Raw genomic sequence first — 20,277 nt, 5'->3', positions numbered from 1 at the left:
AATCAAAAACTTTGAATGACTACATTGACCACCATAGACGGTTCCGGAAGTGCCCGGGAAAAGTGGCCATCTTTCAAAACTAGCAAACTCATATCAGTTTCTCGGAAATGGTTGGTCCGATTTTCATAAACTTAGTCCCAAATGATAGCTATATTATCCCCACAGATGTCTATAAAATTTCGCACGGATCGCTTATATGGTTCCGGAAATATAGACTGAACCGTCCGGTCACATATGAAATTCCCATATAAGCCGGAACTCAAAAATTTTTTTTTCAAAAGGGGGACCCCATGAAATTTCAGAAATCGAATTCGTATTTTTGATGCCAAACATCTTGAAATTTTTTTTGTGAAAATCGACTTTTTGGGACATTGCCGATTTCGCACCTTTTTTCAGTTCAATATTACCGTGGCTGTTTTTTCTTTTACAAAATTTTAGAACTCGAAGACAGGAGCAAACTATGTCGTCGCTGCGGCGAGGAGGGGCTCCTTATGAGCGGGGTTGCACTAAGGCGCACAAGTGCCTTATCTGCACCGCTAAGAAGCAAGCCCGTAATCATGCTATGGGCGGACCTTCGTACCCCTTCGGTGAGGCAAATAAGAAGAAGCCGTGAACGTTACACAGCTAAATCTTAACCATTGTGCAGCAGCCCAACAGCTGCTGTGGCAGTCGGTCTCGGAGTCGAGGACAGATGTCGCCCTCTTATCAGACCCGTACAGCATCCCTGCCGGCAACGGCAATTGGGTGTCGGACGGGTCTGGAATGGTGGCAATCTGTACAACGGGACGGTTCCCGGTTCAAGAGGTAATACACTCCTCCGCCGAGGGTGTTGCGATTGCCAAGATCAATGGTGTGTTCTATTGCAGCTGCTACGCCCCACCAAGGTGGCCAATAGAACAGTTCAACCAGATGATCGACAGGCTCTCGTCGGACCTAGTGGGCCGGAAACCGGTAGTCATAGCTGTCGCATTCCTTGCGAATCATTTTTCTGCAACTGCTGGCCAACGTCTTATCCCACCAACTGTGCTCGAAAAACTGCCAAATAATCGCATGCCTACTTTCTTTGCCACATTCAATACACTCACACTTGCTCACAAAACCGAAGGCTTTACTATTCCCTTCTCTCATTTCCAACTCTCACAACTAAAACATATACGTCGACAAAGCTTTCGCTCAGTTGACAAGCACGCCACCATTCCACCAGTCTCGCATCCATCAATCTTTATTTTTCTCTCGGTTTCTCCCTCTCGTTTCCCATAAGATTTCAAACCGTCAGCCACACACACTTACTCACGGGACAGCTCGCTTAGGTAAGTATGTTCAACTGCAACCCACACCGTCGCACACCCATCGTTCTGTCGTTTTATCGCTCAGTTTCTCACTCTCGTTTCCAAAGCTTCGAAATTACGCTTTACAAAGCACACACATTACAATGGGACAACGTCTTGAAGTTCTATTCTGGTGGCACCTTCGTACTTTATGCTCGAATCGTGTCGTTTACAAATAATAGGGATGACTATTTTCTTTTTTTTTTGCCAGCCATATTCAATGAAAAGATATTTTTGTATGCTCAATTTATATATTTTTTCTATGAAGGTCTTATCTACTACATCCTTCCGAACCTCCACTCTATTGATATACAAAGTAAATATAGTCGTTATCGAATCTCGCAGGACGATTTATGTTGTCCCTTGTTCTCAAGGTTCTGGTGTTAGAGACTGCATCTGATGTACCATGTTCTCCATTTGTAGTGGGCAACATCACCATTCCGTCTCGTATTTCCATAGACATTGAATCTTCGTTTGAATCCGTCCTCATCAAAGTACCGTCCTGCACTAGGTTGTCAGTTTCGTTGTATTTTTCCGGGGCTTTTTTAACGTCCTGAATGTGCCTTGTGTATTGTACCCCACCTTTACTCAAAACGATCAGCTTGGAACCGTCTTTCGCGATTACCGTGTAGGGTTCCGAAGAAAATGTAGGATCCGTCTTTGTCTTCTTTTGCTGCAAAATAAGTACCATGTCTCCTACTACAACTTCCGATGGTTTGGCCCCCCTTCTCATATCAGCGTACTTTTTGCTGATTAGCTTGCTTTCCGCATCTCGTTCTCGGATATCGGTTCGATCTAACATTTTTTCCCTTTGTTGCCACAGACTAGGGAACGTTCCACGAAATTTCCAACCCACTAACATTTCGAAAGGAGTCGCTCGTAAACGGGAGTGAGGAACTAATGTATTATGGTTATGAATGTATTTATTTAAGGCCCATCTCCAATTCTTTCCTTCTATTTTTGCCGCTGACATTGCTTTTGTTATTCCGGGGTTCTGCCTTTCGACGGCTCCATTGGTTTGAGGGCTCAATGGAATCGCTTTTCGGACCTTTACTCCTTTTTCTTCCCAGAAAGAAATAAAAGCGGAACTTTGAAATGGCGGTCCGTTGTCGCTTTGTAGTACGCGTGGCAGTCCCCATCGTTGAAAAATGTTGCACAAGGCCGCATTCGTGTGATCCGCGTCCATCTGCTTCATCTCCACTACCGACAAGTAACGTGAATAAATATCCACGATCACCAAAAACTCTCCTGATCCAAAACCCGGGATCGAAAGGAAGTCGATTTGAATTATTTCCCATGGGTTTTCGGGTAAATCTCTCGAAGATAGTGGCTGAGGTGGACCTTTCCGAGACAACAGAATGCAGGTTTCACAAGATTTTACGAAGGCTTCTGCCTCTTTCGCCATTCCTGGCCACCAGAAAAATTCTCTCAGAATTCGTTTCATATTCACCACACCTACGTGTCCTCCGTGTGATGACGACATAGCTTTACGCCTTAGATAGGAAGGTAATAAGACTCTGTCGTTTTTGAAAATTATGTTTCCGAGGGTGTATAAATGTTTTCGTTGGGCCTCGAATCTTCGTAAGGTTCCTGGCCATACATCCGACTTCATCGCTTGGCGTATTTCCTTCATCTCGCTGTCGTTTTCTGAGCATGATTCGATATCATCCCAGGTTATTTCTAACACCCCAGCCTGAAGTGCGAATAGTAGATTACCGCTATCTTCCTCTTCAAAAGGCAGAGCTTTTTGAGATATGTTAATCAGCCTGGACAATGCGTCTGCTACATTTAGTTCCCCTGCAACCCGTTCAATCTTAAAGTCAAAAGGTTGTAGGCGTAGCGCCCATGTTTCGGCTCGAGATACCGCTCGTTTTCCCAATCGATGGTGAGTATTAAAAATAAATGTGTTTGCCTCTGCATCGGATCTGATAACAAACGTTCGCCCCAACAAATAAAAGGAAAAGCGTTCTGCCCCCCAAACGACAGCCAACGCTTCTTTTTGAGTTTGGGGGTACTTTCGCTCTGTGGTTGTTAAAGCTTTCGATGCACACGCAATAACGCGGGGTTTCCCAGAGTTGTTCCACTGTATAAGGACGGCACCTAGACCCACGGGTGACGCATCAACATATAGTTCAATCTTGTCTGTCAAACTGTAGTAACCAAGGGTTTTGATTTGTTTCAGAGCCGAGTTCCTCAAAAAGTCGAATTCCTGTTGCTCTGCCTCCGTCCAATAGAACCGATCCGCCGTGGCCAATGTGCGTAACCGTACGGTTTTGTCTGCCCGATTCACAATGAATCGATCAGTAAAAGTTACTAGTCCCAGAAAACTTTTCACCTCAGAGCAGTTTTGTGGAGGTCGGAAATTCTTAATAGCTTGCACTTTGTCATCTTCTACCTTCCATCCATCCGGCGTCAGCTTAAATCCGACAAATCTTACGACCTGGGAGCCAAAGACACATTTCTCTTGGTTGAGTTTCACATTGTGTTCTTTAAGGCGAGCTAAAACTTTATCCAAGTTAGCATCGTGCTCTTTTTTGTTTCTGCCGAAAACCAGTATGTCGTCCAAATAGTTTACGACGCCGTCACAACCATCGATAATTTTCCGTTGAACAACCTCTTGGAAAATATCCGGCGCGTTGCACAAACCGAATGGCAGGCGTACGCACCGGAACATCCCAAATTCGGTATAGAAGTTAGTAAGATGACGGGATTCTTGGTCTAACTCGATGTGAAAGAAGGCGTTTTGTAGATCAATAGTGGAAAACCACGAAGCACCATTTAGCTCGGCGACAATGCTTTCAAGAGTTGGCATGGCAAAGGGTGTTCTTAAGATATATCGGTTTGGTCCTCGTAAATCGATTACTAAACGGATGTCATCCTTTCCTTTGGGTACAACAAGCATAGATGAACAGAAATCAGTGGGCATTTCATCCGTCACAGGTTCGATTATTCCTGTGGTGACCAGGTTGCGCAAGCGTTGTTCTACAGTCGCTTTCAAAGCTTGAGGAATATTCATGAAAATATTTCGGCACGGTGGCTTTTCCTTGTCGTAATTCAGCTTTACCGGCGGTATGTTAAATTTTGGAAACTGTTCTTCGTAATAAATATTCGATATTTGACCAGCTACAATCCTATTGGATGGGTCTTGAACAGGAACACCCAAACCTAACAACAATACGCAGTATCTTATTGCCGTTGATCTACCTAACAAAGCTCGACGATCATTAATTACATAGAACTTTTCGAGGAGTATCGGCCTTTCGTTAGATATGAACAAAAAAGCTTCGAATGTAGCTGAGACAGGAATTTCCTTTTCGGAAGCGTATGCTTTCAATGGCCGATCCGCTCCTTTTTGAACGTTAAAAAGCTTTCTGTTATATTTTTCGTTTCCTCGCATGATTTGGAACAACGACTCGGTAAATGTATTTACTTGTGCACCGGAATCGATCAGAAACTGGCAAACCATCCCGGCCACCTCTGCCATAATACACCCATCCTCCACAGAGGGCTTTGTAGTTAGCGAGGCAATTAAGTTACCGCATTCAGAAGCCTGTGAATATAACAAAACTGTATTCTACGCTTTTTATAAGAGTATGAGATGGAGATGATGCAAAGAAAAGGCATGATAGAAGTACAACGAATTCATTTGTTTAATTCAGAATATGAATCATCCAGCCAAAAATAGCTGTGGTTAACTTCCCATCCACCATAATGAAAAAGAAAAACCATTAAGCACTCACAATGTCATTTTTATCCATATCAAGTCCAGCATTTTCAATCGCATCAATCCGTTTTGGTGGTGGCCCAGAGGGAGCTTCCTGTCTTGAGCGTTTTATTCCAGCTGTTGGTTCGAATGATTTCTGCGACGATTTGCACGCTCTCTGTATGTGCCCCAGACGACCACAGTTCCTACAAACTTTATCGATGGCAAAACACTTGTCGAAACGGTGGTAGATGCTATCGCATCTCCAACATCTCGGTCCGTTGTAGCTAGGAAAACCTCTAGCTCCGGAACGATCCTGATCCAATCCGCGCCGTGGATGCTGTGTGCCGGATTGACCAATTTCGCCTCGAGACCCGAACTTCCCGGAACGCCTTTCATCCGCTCCAAATTCCCGAACTGTTTTTGTCTGTATATCGGCTCGAATCGGTGCGAGAATTGCTTCAGGCTGCTTGTGACATTTTCGCTCGTAGTATTCCTCGTTGATACGGATCGCTTCCAGCTCTCGAACTTTGTCTACTAAGTCTGTGTAAGTTCCTTTCCGACTTAACATCTTAAGGGCCACTGACCGCACTTCCTTGTGGATTGCATGTTCTGCGACAGTGCCGACAATCTCTTCAAACTCTTTTCCTTCGCCGAAGTTACACAGGCGGGCAGTCGTCGCTACCCTTGACACGAATGTCAGATCGGACTCTCCGTTGTTTTGTGACATCAGAGCTAATTTGCGCCGTTGAAGCATGATATCCGAGCCAGATGCAAAATACGAATTCAACCGGAACATTGCGTTTGTGAAAGGCTGGAACTCGGCAGCGGGAGCATCGTTAGTTGATTTCGTATTTCTAAATACCTCCAGAAGACGGATGCCAGCTTTCACTTTAAAAATCGTGAATCTTGTCTGCTCATCTACAACGCCAGCCAAATTCATAGAATCGATAAGGAGATCCTTCCAGGATTCGAACGTGTGACGGTGTATTTCATCACATCCATCAATAGGTTTGCACTCCGGAATATTGATAGAAGACATAGACAAATGATTTACAGAAGTCGAAAATCGAGACTCTTCAAAACTCCTGTTCGATACATGTCGTCGCGTACTGGAAGATCTTGCGCCTCCATCGAATTCAGCTTCGCTCTCGCTCATCGGTTGCTTGTATGTCGATTTCATTTGTTCGACGGTAGCCTTTAGTTCGCGCATTTCGTCGCGTGTCTTTTTCAACTCCTCCAGTAATAATGCACTGCGAGTACGTTCTTCTACCAGTTCCTTCTCTAACATTTTCTCCCGTCTCCCTTTCGCTGGGATGTCAGCTCCCGAAGTAACTTCTTAGCATTTTTGCTGCGAAAGGTTAAAAATTCATAGTGTAAGTTTTATATTATTGAGCACGTTTTTCGCATAAATAACTCGCGAGTAATATCCCAGTGTCTGCCATTCTCAGACATGCAAACATTCCCCTACCCATTCGTGTGACTCTAAAACAATGAATTCAAGTGACCTTTTATTCAAAAAACCTATACAAATCCGATCCGTGTTCGCTCGCACTTGTATATATACCAACATTTGCATCCCGATTCGCGTCCTCTGGCACGAATCCTATCATACATCACACGATTCGCGTCCTCTCGCACGAATCCAAACACACCAGATTCGCGTTCTCTCGCACGAATCTCAACAAATACCGCCCGACTCGCGTCCTCTCGCACAAGTCAAAACAAGCCTGATTCGCGTCCTCTCGCACGAATCTCAACAAATACCACTCGACTCGTGTCCTCTCGCACGAGTCAAAAACCTGATTCGCGTCCTCTCGCACGAATCCATACAAATACAACCCGATTCGCGTCCTCTCGCACGAATCTCAACAAATACCACTCGACTCGTGTCCTCTCGCACGAGTTAAAACCCTGATTCGCGTCCTCTCGCACGAATCCATACAAATACAACCCGATTCGCGTCCTCTCGCACGAATCTCAACAAAAACAGCCCGACTCGCGTCCCCTCGCACAAGTCAAAACAAACCTGATTCGCGTCCTCTCGCACGAATCTCAACAAATACCACCCGACTCGCGTCCTCTCGCACGAGTCAAAAACCTGATTCGCGTCCTCTCGCACGAATCCAAACCAATACAACCCGATTCGCGTCCTCTCGCACGAATCCAAACAAATACGAACCGATTCGCGTCCTCTCGCACGAATCTACAATTTTCAATAAAATTCACGACCTCCCGCGCGAATCAATTTAGAAACATTAAAACATTTAAAGCTTTTTTTTTATCAACTTGACACGAAAGCTAAAAAAAACAACACAACAAACAGCATTATCTCCCTACCATAATATGCCAGTTGACCTTTTGAAGCACCACACGAAATGTGAGCGCTGTCTTTAGCAGTACCACACAAGCAATCACTGTCATCTGTAATCCTCTACGCATTCTTCTATGAAGACCAACATGGCCGCTATAAAATCTCCGTAAAGCAATGCACCGCTAAATACGAATACCGTGCCATCTATTTACTTAAACAAAACATAAAAAATATAAATCTCGCAACATCACTCTACTGACACATCACTTTCTTAAAAAAAAGAATTTACTATTAGAAGTACATACCGGTCACTGGGAGCCACTGCGCCATTGTCGCATTCCTTGCGAATCATTTTTCTGCAACTGCTGGCCAACGTCTTATCCCACCAACTGTGCTCGAAAAACTGCCAAATAATCGCATGCCTACTTTCTTTGCCACATTCAATACACTCACACTTGCTCACAAAACCGAAGGCTTTACTATTCCCTTCTCTCATTTCCAACTCTCACAACTAAAGGTTCCCCCACACTGACGCGATTATGTCGCAGCGACTGCGAAAATTTCGCTTAGCGATTTCGTCGCGCTTCCTGCGACAGTGCGATTCGCATGTGTGCCCACACCGGCGCGAATTTCGCATTACAAGCGACACAAAGTGACATTTGCAAACTATAGTAGCTAGATGGGACAACCTCAATTTTAATCTCATGGTAATACGACGTATGTTGTCCTAAAATTAAAAAAAAAAATATTTTTCGATTGTTTTATCAGCCATTCAGTGAGAATAGTGTATTTGTCCGCGTGTCTTTATATTTAAAACATCTTTGCGTGAAGCAGGTCGTTTACTCGACACAGTCTAGACACAGTAAGAAAACAAACAAGAAGAGAGGATAGTAAATCAGTTGACTATAAATATTGCATTATTCAACAATCTGTTTTCAACTATAGTATACCAAGAAGCGCAGTGCTAGTTCAGCAACACAGAAATATACCTCAGAAGAATCAACTTTCACCGCTGACCAGGTTCGTGTTCTTATCCGCGAATGTGACATTCGAGGTCGTAAACTACTGTTTGATTCCAGTGCGGTCGAGAAAATTTCCGGCGAATCCAATGCAGCAACAACGTCCACTTGCAGTACCGCAATACAAAGCCACAAAGCGATCTAACAGCGTGGGAAATTTTATCATCGCAAAATTTTATATCAGCACAACAGCTATACCAAAAGCGATACCACGTCGATGGCCGAAATGATTTTTGGTTCTGCACCTATAGTCTTCCAGGACAGCAGTTTGAAGGTACATTGATTAAAAACTCGAAAAACCATTAAGTATGCTTACGTGTTTCAGTAGCCAACAGTAGCAGCAACAGCAGTAAAAAAGTATCCACTTCCACCTACTTGGGCTATTAACTGCCAAGTATCGGTCAGAATGCACTATACAACGGCCGACATACGTCGGAAAGTGATCGTAGCTCTATAGGTACAACGTCACTACGGTCGTTTACTGTTACTTCGTCCACTTTGACGTAATATGATACTTCGTACAACCACAGACAAAGGCCACCACTGCCAATCGAGTTTGCGCATTTGGAGCATCTGGCAGATCCGAGACTTTCAACCAAAAGTGGCCTTGACTCAGGGTATGGTGGAACGGAACCTTGGGCGTTTTCATCAAGTCAACCACGCCATCGCACCAAAACAGTCTAGCATCAATTTCTAGTGATTTCGAAGACTTAGTTTAGATACCAGTATTGATTGAGCCAGTGGTAAAAATCGACGGAATAGTGAAACCATAGTACTGACTAGACAAAAAGCGTTTAGCGGGGAAGTTCTTTCCACTGCAACCAATTATCGCGGGAGACCTTTGCACAAAAAGGCACGTCTAGGAATTGTGCTGTGCGTTCAACTAAACGATGACATGCTGCAGGAAATTGAAGCATTCAGCTCGGAACACATGAGTATATTTGAATCAATGCTGTGTCGTTTAAGAATGGCGGCGGAAAACGCAAGCTACAGGTAGCCGCAGTTACTCCAGGTAGGCTTGATAGAAACCCTTCACTTACCTGTTCAAACAGTTGTGTTAATTTATTGCTACAGATAATGCTGGCTGCCGGCATAACGCAGCAGTGCCCAGTGGATTTTTTTACTGTACCCAAACTGGTAAGTCCCATGTGGCTAACGCTAAGCAGTGGTGCGTGCACTCTTGGAACTCAAAGCAGTACATGTTCTAATCGGGCTGCGCTTAAAATTGATAATAATTTTATGAACGATCTTTGTTACCTGCTATTGCTGGCCGACATTAAGGATACACATTTTTTCATCAGCGCACTACTAACGGCGATATTAAAGTACTACCTGGGCTGGGTGAGTACCATTGCCCCTGTGAGTGGTTCCGCTTACGAAGCAGATACAGATTGTGCTACAATACAGCGATAGAAGGAGAAGCGGTGCAAACTAACTACCAATCACCCGTACATCGTACTGTGGGTCCAATGTAGCTATTTGTATGGAACCGTCGGACACCCGGTGAAACTGTCGAGAACAATGATCTGCAGAAGCCCCCAATTGAGCAATACCATGGATAAAATTCTAAATGAGCTATCTTACGTCGTAAGATGTAGCGAGATCAAGCGGGTTGTCCTCGCAGAGGCTTTCGACGAGTATAAAGCTGAGCAGGCATTCGCTGCGCAAAAGATTATAAATAATTATTCGCTCCTTATGTTAATTGTTAACTTTAATCAAAAATGCTTTTCCTTGACCTGATGTACAGTGTAAATTAACAGATTTTCGTACGTAATAAAACTGCAAAATTACGAAAAATACAAATTATAGCAACAGTGTCGTAAGGTTTGGTGGAAATAACTGTGGAGAAAATAGAGGATTACACAAATCCCCCAGATTCTTGCGATCCGGATCTGCGATGGTTCGTTCGGCAACCACGACCAAAGACTGAACTTCGATGGCTGGTAATGAATAAGTCTTGCTGAGAGCGAACTGGTCGGAGTTACGTCAGACCGGGCTAAGTGACAATATATTGATTTCGAGAAAGGCAAATTTAAAGTTTAAATTGTAGCATACTTTATATTGTATATACTATTGAGGAAAGGATAACAGTTGACTGAACAGTTCCAGATTGCCATTCGTATTAGTTTCCAGACTAGTGTCCGACTGAAAGTTGGGAAGGGCGTATGCAAGTTGGTTACTTATATGGCTGAAACTAGAATATAGTTATTGCGTTTTTTTGCTATAGCATACCATCCGAGAATACACAATTGATAGCTTCATAAACTAACCGGTTCCATGTAATTTTACGGTGCGTTCTCCAAATTGCAATCTTCTTAACAATCTTTTTTTCAATAGTTTTTTACAAATCTCGTACATTCAGTGCATTTTTGTACAAGTAAATTCCATCGTGAATACAACCGGTGGGAGCTTCATGAGATCGATTGAATAGCGGTCTTCAGTAGGCTGATTTGTTCACATCTAGCTGCGTCAGGAACACCCGGTTCTCTTTTTGAATATTTCCCTAGACGTTGTCCTCATTGACAAAGTAGTAAATTCTACTTAAAGGACAGTACGTATCGGAGCTGGAGTATTTTTTACCACTGGTTGGATCTACAAAGTAGAAATCGTTGTTCTCTCGTATAATGACAAAAGTACTATCGCCTGTTAGGAGACTTTGTCCTAAGATAAGATACACATCGTACTCCAAAAAGATGTAAAACAAGGTAATAAAACACCTTAATCCTTCGGCGAAGCTTGGCTTCATAAATATTGTCTATCTTTGGAACCGATTAAAAATTACTCGGTTAGTGGACCGAATTCCGCCAATTTGTGAACATGCGTCCATGTTGTAGTGAATAGGAATTGGCGAAACATATCGCCTATATATCATTAGCTTCACGTTTTCATCGATCACAAAGGGAACGTTGATCGAACCAAGCAGCCTTGTAACGCAGACCCTTTCGCCACTAATCAACATTGCTAGCGGTAGCATCCCCTCCTGGGAAACTCGCTGCGGTACTCCTCTCCTCACAGATAAATACGCACCAGTCTGCTGCAACACCACACACTCCAGCCCGTTGGTGCCGAACTTGGGAGTCTCCACATTCGGTACCAGGATTATAAACAACCCACTGAGACGTCCAAAAAATTGTTTCAAAATCGTTCAACACGGATCCAACGATGGACGTTCGTTGAACGGTTATTTGGACGATGTCCAAATTGGTCCAACGAACGTCCTTCATTGGACGATTTTGAAACCAACCGTTCTTAGAGGGAAGGAGATGTAAGTTAACTCTCGCATATACGACAGATTAGATCCGGTTAGCATAGAGGCGAAGACTACATATTAAGAAGACTGATATCTCTTTCCTTCCCCCATACAAACGAGAAGCGACAGAGGTTACAGCACCTCTATTGTCTGAAGGTAGGAAGCTTAATGTAAAAGTGTATATGTGTGTGTGCATCACTATGGGAAGTACCACCTTTACCCGCAAGTGGCGTTGCTGTTACTGTCTCCAGATTCTGGACAGAGTTAGCAGTCTTCTTGATATGCAGTCTTCGATAGAGGTGTATTCAGATGATTCGTCGTTGCTGCGCGTATATCCGACCAGAAGCAGTGGGGTTTTGATTTCGAATGTTCTCTCAATCTAGGCAGACAGATACATGTACATATACTCGTGAGAAATTGAGCAGCTATCAGTAGGTCTGTTCCAGGAGAAACTGGAAGTACTCCGGAGAAAATCGTTCCTTTACTCTCTTCTTCTTTTTTTTCTTCTTCTGGTAGCAAACCGGAGTAAAAAGGAGCAAGAATTTTTTGCTCCTGTTTACTCCGGAGTGATTTCCTTGTACTGGAACAAAGCTAGTGTGAGTATATTTTGATTTGATGTGCACTTGCTCTATTGGGTTATACCGTTAACCAACATACAGAACTTGCTCGACGAGAGGTTGCTATTTATTCGTCCAGTTGAAGAAACATGATTATCATCTGATCGCATGGGAATTCCGATCGAGTCCGTACCCAAGATTTCATCGATTATCTTTATGTTGTGGGGAACTTCATTCTCCCGCTCGATTTGCGGTATGAATTTTATATTCTTATTTTTCAGATTGTTATGGAATCTTTGGCATAACATGTTCAACCGTTCATTGGCGTTAATTTCTTCCCTCAAACAAAATGCTAAAACATCTTCGTTGAACAAGAAATGATCGTCCTTTTCCGGGAGGCCTTTCTCATCATCCGTATTATTACCGACGTTTCTTTTTTCCAATGCTTTCACTAATTCTTCTACGGCGGAATCGTTGGGTTCGTCGAACTATTTTTCGATCAGCTCTTTGGAAAGATGAGTCCGCTTTGGAATATTTTTTATTCTCGAAGGACTTGAAGCACTGGATTATAGTAGGGTAAGGTGGGGCAAATCCGACCGTTGGGTAAACCCGACCACCCTCTGTTACCGAAAATCAGAAGCACTACGCGAACTAATATCAATGTTGTCGTGTAGTGCATCGAAAATAATCATAATGGTGGTATGACAGTATTTTATTAGTCTACATTAAGATGCTCATACAACAAAAAGTGTGTTTTTACAATTTTTTATTTGACTTTTGTGCATCATTGACTACAGGATATTTCTGATTCTTAAAGTGATTACATAATAAATGTAAGTGGATTTAAAATCTTTGATTTAAGTCCTACAAAGTACATAGATGAATTTAGTTCAACCTTTTTCATATATTTTTTAATTGCATCGTAAAGAAAAATGACACGGTGGGGCAAATCCGACCTCAAAATATTGGGGTAAATCCGACCGCTTTTTTGCTAAGAAAATTTTTATTTATCAAATTGAAATATATTTTTATTGTTATTATTTATTATTTTTATGCAAAATGGTTCATAGTAACAAACGAAAGACACAAAAACGTGATGATTATAGTATTCGTCAAGCAATTGCTCCGATGCAAATGGGAATATCATTACGTGCTACTGCTCGTGATTTTAGCATTCCAACATTAATATTGAACTCCATTTTCTTCATGTTACAATTCAATAACACAACATTCATTTATCTATCATTGAAAAACCATAAAATTTGAGTAATATCCGCACTAAATCAACCAAAAACATAGGGGGTCGGATTTACCCCACCATTTTTGAAAGCAGCAAAAATGAACATTTTTGTAAAACGCTTGTATCTCAAGATATTCCGAAGATCTAAATAAAATGCTTTTTTACGTTTTAACGACATTCAATTAGCTAGAGATTACTGGGTAGGGAAAGTTATGAAACCTAGAGCCATAGTACTCAAGTGAGAGCAAGGATGTGAAGTAAACAGATCGGAAAACTAGAAGTGGCAGGGTCATTAGAACAGGCCTAATATCGTGCGGGCTTAATTTTTGCCTTCTGATAATGAGGGTCGAGCTTAGGCAGAATAACTACGAATCACCCGAGTTCACTATCATGTGTCCTTGATAAAGGTAGACTATCTATCTTTACCGTGACAACCGGCAAAAATTAAGCCACGCAAGATCACCACTGAAAACCTGTCGACGATTAGCATCAATCTGAATGATGATTGCTGCTGTTCATCTCTGTATGCCTTTTGAATGCCGGGATAGATTTTTATTAGACTATTGTCACTGTTCTTACAGTCGTGGCGGGTTTGCTACATTGTGTAAGGAAATGGCTGTGTCTACAGCGGCTACCCACCGCTGCCGATGGATTCCCATCAGTTTCTTTTTCTTTTTTCCCTTTTTTATTTCGACTATGTTAGTCACATTTTCTTTTTTACGTTTTAACGACATTCAATTAGCTAGAGATTACTGGGTAGGGAATGGGTTCTAATGACCCTGCCACTTCTAGTTTTCCGATCTGTTTACTTCACATCCTTGCTCTCACTTGAGTACTATGGCTCTAAGTTTCATAACTTTCCCTACCCAGTAATCTCTAGCTAATTGAATGTCGTTAAAACGTAAAAAGAAAATGTGACTAACATAGTCGAAATAAAAAAGGGAAAAAAGAAAAAGAAACTGATGGGAATCCATCGGCAGCGGTGGGTAGCCGCTGTAGACACAGCCATTTCCTTACACAATGTAGCAAACCCGCCACGACTGTAAGAACAGTGACAATAGTCTAATAAAAATCTATCCCGGCATTCAAAAGGCATACAGAGATGAACAGCAGCAATCATCATTCAGATTGATGCTAATCGTCGACAGGTTTTCAGTGGTGATCTTGCGTGGCTTAATTTTTGCCGGTTGTCACGGTAAAGATAGATACGTCTACCTTTATCAAGGACACATGATAGTGAACTCGGGTGATTCGTAGTTATTCTGCCTAAGCTCGACCCTCATTATCAGAAGGCAAAAATTAAGCCCGCACGATATTAAGCCTGTTCTAATGACCCTGCCACTTCTAGTTTTCCGATCTGTTTACTTCACATCCTTGCTCTCACTTGAGTACTATGGCTCTAAGTTTCATAACTTTCCCTACCCAGTAATCTCTAGCTAATTGAATGTCGTTAAAACGTAAAAAAGAAAATGTGACTAACATAGTCGAAATAAAAAAGGGAAAAAATAAATAAAATGCTATATACAGAAAGTTGCCCAGAAGTCTAACCTTTAATTTGGTATATAAAACGACTTGATCCGATGTAAAATGTGCATTTTACAGCCAAAACCATTTACTAGGTCGGATTTGCCCCACCTTACCCTAAATAGCTCTAACCACCCTACTTTCAATTCAATTTTACCGCTCCAGTATTTATTCGATTTACCTGGCTTTCACACGGTATGTAATCTTCGTTTTCAAATAGTTTTGTTGGACTTGGTAGTGGTATAGAAGCGTCCATCAGTTTGGTTTTGAAATTTAGGCGATTTTTTTCGTATAACTATATTCATTTTTTTCGGAATTCTGGTCAACTTATGTAAAGTTGAGATGCGCCAAATGACAATAGTTGATTAGTCTGCGCCATCTTGAATATCTGGCGAACACCCAGCGACTGTGACACAATGCTCGCACGCAGCGATTGTTCAAAAATCGCTGCAATTTCGCAACAACCGACGCGAAAAGTTCGCGTCAGTATGGGAGCGCACATCTGTCGCCATGAGCAGAGTTGCTAGCGACAAGTCGCTTCGCGAAATTTTCGCAGTCGCTGCGACAAAATCGCGTCAGTGTGGGGGAACCTTAAAACATATACGTCGACAAAGCTTTCGCTCAGTTGACAAGCACGCCACCATTCCACCAGTCTCGCATCCATCAATCTTTATTTTTCTCTCGGTTTCTCCCTCTCGTTTCCCATAAGATTTCAAACCGTCAGCCACACACACTTACTCACGGGACAGCTCGCTTAGGTAAGTATGTTCAACTGCAACCCACACCGTCGCACACCCATCGTTCTGTCGTTTTATCGCTCAGTTTCTCACTCTCGTTTCCAAAGCTTCGAAATTACGCTTTACAAAGCACACACATTACAATGGGACAACGTCTTGAAGTTCTATTCTGGTGGCACCTTCGTACTTTATGCTCGAATCGTGTCGTTTACAAATAATAGGGATGACTATTTTCTTTTTTTTTTGCCAGCCATATTCAATGAAAAGATATTTTTGTATGCTCAATTTATATATTTTTTCTATGAAGGTCTTATCTACTACAATAGCGGGAGACTTTAACGCTTGGGCAGTGGAGTGGGGCAGCCGCTGTACAAATAGCAGCAGTCAAGCGTCAATGGAGGCGCTTGCGAAACTCGATACTGTGCTAGCTAATAATGGCTCCGCTAGTACATTCCGTAGAAACGTGGTGGAGGCGTGGATTGACGTAACACTAGCCAGCCCGAGTATGGCTCCAGGCATGGAATGGAGGGTAGACGAAGGCTACACCCATAGCGATCATTTAGCAATCCGCTTTAGGATCAACTATGGTGTGCAGCATCCGAGGGCGGGAGATCCCTGTCAGGTACGCGGGTGGAAGTCCAATCACTTCGACAGCGAAGTTTTCACCGCGGCCCTGGGACTGGAGACCAACACCGACAGTCTAAGCGGGGATGCGCTGGTAGCTGTTCTATCACGCGCGTGCGACGCCACTATGCCGAGAAAAACCCTGCCAAGAAACGGCTGATGCCCGGTATACTGGTGGAGTGCCGATATTGCAACTCTACGGTCAGCCTGCCTCAGAGCTAGACGTAGGATGCAAAGAGCTCGCACCGAGGATGCAAGAGAGAACCGCCGTGAAGTGTTTCGAGCTGTGAAATTGGCCCTTAACAAGGCCATTAAAAGCAGCAAGAGAGCGTGTTTCGACAACATGTGTGAGAGTGCCAACGCGAATCCGTGGGGTGACGCCTACAGGATTGTGATGGCCAAGACCAAAGGGGGCTCCTCACCCACAGAACGGTCTCCGGACCGGTTGGCAACGATTATCGAAGTACTCTTCCCGTCTCGAGCCACAAGCCCCTGGCCACCCGCACTACGAGACAGTGCGGGCACAGCCGAAATGGTGGCTCCAGTGACGAATAAAGAACTACTCGCAGTGGCTAAATCTCTAGCAATGAACAAAGCTCCAGGGCCGGATGGAGTTCCAAACAACGCTCTCAAGGCAGCGATCATAGCGAACCCGAACATGTTCAGGCTTGCTATGCAGAGATGCTTTGACGAGTGCCGTTTCCCCGATAGATGGAAAAAGCAGAAATTGGTGCTGTTGCCGAATCCCGGGAAGCCGCCAGGTGACCCATCGGCGTACAGATCAATCTGTCTGATCGACACGACTGGCAAACTGCTTGAGAGGATCATCCTTAACAGACTAACCCCGTACGCGGAAGGTACGGACGGTCAGTCAAGCAACCAGTTTAGCTTTCGGAAGGGTAAGTCCACAGTGGACGCTCTCAACTCAGTGATAAATACTGCCGAGATAGCGATCCAACGGAAAAGGCGAGATATTCGATACTGTGCGTTAGTGATACTTGACGTGAAGAACGCATTCAACAGCGCAAGCTGGGATGCCATCGCGCTCTTGGTACACCGGGTTAGCCTACCGGTGGGTCTGTACAGGATCCTGGAAAGTTACTTCCAAAACCGCGTACTGCTATACGAGACCGATGCCGGTCAGAAAAGGGTTCCGATTACCGCCGGAGTCCCGCTGGGCTCGATCCTAGGCCCGGTTCTATGGAACCTCATGTATGACAGGGTTCTGAGACTGAAGTTCCCTCCTGGGGTCAAGATCGTCGGCATTGCCGACGACGTAACCTTGGAGGTCTACGGGGAGTCAATTCCTGAGGTAGAACTAACCGCAGAACACGCGATCAGCACGGTAGAGGAATGGATGAGCGCGAGAGGCCTGGAGCTCGCTCATCATAAGACGGAGGTACTTTTCGTCAACAACCGCAAGTCGGCACAACATGCAGTTATCCATGTGGGAGAAGTCGCGATCACTTCACAGCGAAATCTGAAGTCTCTCGGAGTCATTATAGACGACAAGCTGACCTTCGGCAGCCATGTCGACTATACATGCAAGAGAGCGTCGACTGCTGTTGCGGCACTATCGAGAATGATGTCCAACAGCTCAAAGGTGTGCGCCAGTAGACGTAGGTTACTGGCAGGCGTTGCCGTATCTATCCTCAGGTACGGCGGCCCGTCATGGTCAAGAGCACTGAGGGTAACCAGTTACCTACAGAAACTGGAGAGCACCTACCGCGTGATGTGCCTCAGAGTGATATCTGCCTACCGCACGGTATCACACGATGCATCCTGCGTGATAGCGAGCATGATACCAGTCGGGCTGGTCATTCGGGAAGATGAGGAGTGCTTCGAGCTACGTGGAAATAGAGGAGCTCGCGAGCGCACCAGGGTGACCTCGGTCGCCAGATGGCAGCGTGAGTGGGACAACTCCTCGAAAGGTAGGTGGAGCCACCGGCTGATACCTAACATATCGAGCTGGGTGGGCAGACTCCATGGGGAAGTTCACTTCCATCTGACAATTCCTGTCAGGCTATGGCTGTTTCCGACAGTACCTTCACAGGTTCGGGCACGCGGAGGTCCCAGTCTGCCTTGACTGCCCAGGTGTAGACGAAACTGCCGAACACATACTGTTCGTATGTTCTCGTTTCGACGTCGAAAGAAGAGCAATGCTTGACGTCTGTGGCTGGGACACAACCCCTGATACCCTTATTCAGCGGATGTGTCAATCGGTGGAGAAGTGGAACGCAGTCTCGACTGCAACCACCCAGATTGCCTGTAGGCTACAGGGAATCTGGCTCACCGAGCAACAGACGACGGGCACGACTAACTAGTGATTGGTTAGTTGGAGCGAAAAAGGCCGAGCGCAGAAAAGTGAGTGAATGGTCTGTTCATGCTGAGGTAGGTTTGGCGCAGCGACTGGCAACCGCGTAAGGGGTAAACCCAGCCACTCCGAAGGAAGGCAGATGCCAAGATGGGAGGGTCGTAGCGTAGTATGTTGGGACTCAGCTATTGATGTCTCGTGGCGTGGCAGAGGAGCGAAAGGGTGAGCATCCAAGTCAGTCTCACACAGTATGTTAAGGGTGAGCACAAAAGTCAGCCTCACATGGTACGTTAGAGATCACAAAAGTCAGCCTCATAATGTATGAAAACGGTGAGCACCCAAGTAAGCCTCACATGGTATGTCAGAAGTGGAGCCTAAGAAAAATGTCCCACATGGGATGCCAGGTGGAGCGACAGGGGTGTAATAGAGTGGTATGATTGAGAGTGAATCAGGTGATAGGGTGAGCATCCAATGCAGCGTCACATGGTACGTTAGAGGCGAGCGCAAAAGTAAGCCTAGCAAGGAATGAACAAGGTTAGCACACAAGTCAGCCTCGCAAGGAACGAAAAAGGTGAGCACAAAAGTAAGCCTCATGTGGAGTGTTAGAGAGTGAATCAAGGTGTGACAGAGAGAGCACCCAAGTAAGCCTCATACAGGACGTATGAACGCGTGAGCGAGAGTGAATGAGTACATCAAGTACAGCCATGAGAGCCTGACGCACCCCCAGTACACCCCGTGTGGTAGCTTCGCATCTACTAATAGCACGTGTACTGGGTTAGTACGTAAATTGTATACTCCATTGTAAAAAAAAACATACACACACGTCGGTGTGTGTATGTGTCAAAAATGTCACTTATTTTTCTCAGAGATAGCTGGACCGGTTTGCCCAAACTTAGTCTCAAATGAAAGGTACAATTTTCCTATCGGCTGCGTTTAAGAGTGCAGCCACGTAGAAATTTCCCATATAAACTATAGGAAAAAAATTAAAATAGAATTTTTATTGTTGATGCCAAATGTCATTAAGGTGCATGAATCGTCGAGATTTGATGCAAACTCGAAAAAAAATTCGACGAAGATTAACTTTTTTGCTACTGTGACAATAGAAACTCACTTTTTCACACGAAAAGTTATTGGCCCTCATACAACTTCTCTGGATAAATAAAACTTGTTATTTCTCCGGATAAATAAAACCGCCGGGGAATGAGCGAATGAGTTTATCACGGTATCCTTTTTGCGCTCGCTGTCTTGTTGTTGCTACTCCAAAACACGAAAAAACAAGGCTGTCGTACTTCTTTGCCGCTGTTCTTTGAAATTAAGTGTATATTTTGAAGCTTTTTTTGATTTCCACGAAATTAAAATATTATCACCTTCTCCGGTGAGAAGGAAAAAATCAAATAAATTTTATCCGGAAAATTATTCTCACGTTATTTGTGGAGACGACTCATGCGACTCATCTTAACTCGGAAAAGTTGGACATCTGATAAGCTTCTTCTCGCGTGAGTGAGAGAGAATTACAATGCCTGCACAACATCAAGGGCACAAATACAAATGCCTGCTCAGAGCAAAAAGATATTTAGTTATGTTTTTCTTGTGTTTAAACTCTGAATAGCCGCCCATCGAAAGTGATTTACTTTTCCCGTAAACTACAGCAATTTGACCTCCAAACA

The 20,277-nt window shown here is 44.0% G+C and overlaps 1 long non-coding RNA gene and 1 pseudogene across 1 annotated transcript; one reads left to right on the top strand and one right to left on the bottom strand.

Annotated features, from left to right (window-relative positions):
* Positions 1–8,237: 8,237 nt before the first annotated feature.
* On the top strand, positions 8,238–10,172 carry LOC131677854 (uncharacterized). Its single transcript, XR_009303439.1, has 3 exons — positions 8,238–8,365; positions 8,425–9,376; positions 9,439–10,172. It is a non-coding gene; the product is annotated as an uncharacterized LOC131677854 (long non-coding RNA).
* Positions 10,173–10,585: 413 nt separating this feature from the next.
* On the bottom strand, positions 10,586–11,491 carry LOC131696036 (coiled-coil and C2 domain-containing protein 2A-like; annotated as a pseudogene).
* Between the last annotated feature and the right edge of the window lie 8,786 nt (positions 11,492–20,277).

Source organism: Topomyia yanbarensis, chromosome 1 (assembly GCF_030247195.1).
Source record: "Topomyia yanbarensis strain Yona2022 chromosome 1, ASM3024719v1, whole genome shotgun sequence".
Classification (NCBI taxonomy): domain Eukaryota; kingdom Metazoa; phylum Arthropoda; class Insecta; order Diptera; family Culicidae; genus Topomyia; species Topomyia yanbarensis.
The sequence above is the reverse complement of the archived record's forward strand: the minus strand, read 5'-3'. Positions and strand labels throughout refer to the sequence as shown.